A 3084-nucleotide genomic window follows, 5' to 3' on the forward strand; every position below is an offset into this window, starting at 1 on the left:
AGCTCCAAGGAGATTATGTTGAAAAATAAAAAAAAATTTACCCAAAAAAAATTGTTTTTATACTTCATTCTAAGGACTTATTGAACTACCCTCGTATAATATGATGGTAATTATAGGAATGGTAAAAATTACAATACCTTAATTCATTATGTAGAAGTTTATAAACTGACATCAAAAATTTTTGAGTCGTTACTTAATAAAATTAAAAGGATGACAGGGTGTCTACCCTCCGTCTCCATCTTACTAAATGAGTACTCGTTGTAATGAGAACATTTGTCAAGTGAATAACGCCTTGGCGCATGCGTAGTAGCACTTCCAAAAAATCTTTGGCGTAAGTACTAGTTATACTATTTCAGCAAAGACACACTTATAAAAATTAGGTTCGACATGTAGGATTTCAACTTCATCCCATTTAATGAAAGTTGGATTTCTTCGATGTCATTGAACCAAATGTTTAGCTATGACTTTGTAATTTTTTTCCGCATGGCTGATGTTACTTTTATATTTCTTTATTCTAATTCGTAGAGGACATTTTGTTTCTCCGACATAGGTCCTGCCACAAACACACGTGATTCAATAAACTACGTTACATTGATCTAAAGTGTGTAGTTTATATTCACCTAATTTAATAAATTTATTTAGCTTGAAATCAACTATAAAAACAGTTTTTATTTTTAATTTTTTCAATAGCCTTTTAAAATTTTGAGAAATAGTCCCCAAGAAAGGTATGGATATGATCTCTTGTTTTACATCAATGATTCTATCAACAGTGTCGTTAGAAGGTTGGTTTGTCTTCAAATCTAATTCTGAAAGTCTTTTTTTAATATGTCTCTGTGCGAATTTATTAGGATAATTATTATACCAGAAGTATTTTTCGACAATTTGAAAGTTATCTAAGTGGAAAGTATTGTCTGAAATTAGAAAAGCGACATCGATTAGGTTTTTAACACTTCCTATTTTATGTTGGATAGAATGGTTGGATAAAAAATTAAGATGTCTTCCAGAATAAGTTGCTTTCCTAAACCAATTCATAATAATAAAGTTATTATCGTCTCGGTAAAGTTGTAAATTCAAAAAATTAATAGATCTTTTGTTTTCAATATCAAACGTAAATTGTAATGTAGTGTGGTAAAAATTAAAATGCGAAACTGTCAGATTGATTTTATCTCTAGTTAGAATAAGAAGGGAATCGTCTAGCTAACGAAAATAGCCCAAAATTTGAAAACCCAATCCTTCTATAACGTTTGTTTTAAAATCTTGCATAACAATCTCAGCAAGAATTGCGAAGGTGGGTGACCCCATTGGGGTGCCAAACGGCTGTCTGTAAAATTGATTATCAAATTTAAAGTAAGTAGATTCGATTAAGAAAATGATACCCTTCTTGAACTCATCTAAAGAAATTTCTGTGTATTTGCTAATGTGATGCACATAATATGATCATCAGGAATTTTAGTTTTGTTTAGGAATTCTTTAAAAGTAAGTGAATTTTCAACAGAATATTTGTAGTGAGGTGAGAATTCAGAAATTATCTTGTTCACAGTTTTGGCTAAATTATATGTAGGTGAATTAATAGAAGAGATAACCGGTCTAAGAGGATAGTTTTGTTCATGGATCTTTTCTATCAATTCACCTACATATAATTTAGCCAAAACAATGAACAAGATAATTTCTGACTCCTCACCTTACTACAAATATTCTTTTAAAAATTCACTTACTTTTAAAGAATTCGTAAACAAAACTAAAACACCTGATGATCATATTATGTGTTCCTTAGACGTCTTATCACTACTCACAAGCATTCCTTTAGATCTGGTTATTAAAGGTATAAAGAATAGGTGGCATCCCATTAGCAAATACACAAAAATTCCTTTAGATGACTTTGAGAAGGTATCGTTTTCTTAATGGAATCCACTTACTTTAAATTTGATAATCAATTTTACAGACAAACGTTTGGCACCTCAATGGCGTCACTTATCTCCGCAATTCTTGCTGAGATTGTTATGCAAGATCTTGAAACAAACGTTATGGAAGGATTGGGTTTTCAAATTCCGGTGTATTTTCGTTATGCAGACGATTCCCTTCTTATCCTACCTAAAGATTAAATTAATCTGACAGTTTCACACTTTAATTCTTACCACAATAGATCACAATTTACTTTTGATATTGAAAAGAAAAAGTCTATTAATTTTTTGAATTTACAGCTTCGCCGAGATAATAATAACTTTATTATTACGAATTGGTTTAGGAAAGCAACTCATTCTGTAAGACTTCTTAATATTTTATCCAACCACCCTATCCAACATAAAATAGGAATTGTTAAAAACCTAGTCGATGCCGCTATTCTACTTCCAGAAAATACTTGTCTCTGAGATAACTTGCAAATTGTCAAAAAATACTTATGGTATAATACGAGGGTGGATCAAATATAAACCGGAATTTTACAAATACTTTTCTTAGCCAATCGCAAGCACTCTCACAGTATAGGTTCTTGTAATGTAGTGTATTAGGAGTGGGTAAAACGCTTGGTGAGCTTTTTGACTCAGTCAGTTCATCAGTACAGCTATGGGCGAGCAACAGGTTCCAGCGTCCGTTGCACAACGGGTTATAATAAAGTTTTTAACTGAAGAAGGCGTTAAACCGTGCGAAATTTTGACTCGATTGAAGGATCAGTATGGGGATGATACTCTGTCTAAAACTCAAGTGTTTAATTGGGCCAAAAAGTTTAAGAGTGGACGAGAAAGTGTGGAAAATGTGAGTCATAATCGACCAAGATCAAGTGTTTCTGGCGATAACATTGGTGCAGTTCATGACCTTATTGAAAGTGACAGGCGGTTCACTATTCATGAAATCGCTTTACAGGTGGGCATTAGCTATGGAAGCGCTCAAACAATCATTGAAAATCATATTGGTTTCAAAAAAATCTGTGCCCGATGGGTCCCGAAGTTATTGAACGAAGATCAAAAAAGCATCCGACTGCGAATAAGTAAGAGACATCTGAATCGATTTTAGCGGGAGGGAGAGACTTTTTTGAAGCATATCGTGACATGTGATGAAACATGGGTGCATCATTACACTCCCGAGTCC

General features: G+C 32.9%; 1 protein-coding gene across 1 annotated transcript in view; it reads right to left on the reverse strand.

Moving 5' to 3' along the window:
• LOC117170031 (BAI1-associated protein 3) overlaps positions 1-3084 on the reverse strand; it is an 83010-nt gene that overhangs the window by 19067 nt on the left and 60859 nt on the right. The gene's annotated exons all lie outside the window — the stretch shown is intronic.

Source organism: Belonocnema kinseyi, chromosome 3, assembly GCF_010883055.1.
Source record: "Belonocnema kinseyi isolate 2016_QV_RU_SX_M_011 chromosome 3, B_treatae_v1, whole genome shotgun sequence".
NCBI classification, from domain to species: domain Eukaryota; kingdom Metazoa; phylum Arthropoda; class Insecta; order Hymenoptera; family Cynipidae; genus Belonocnema; species Belonocnema kinseyi.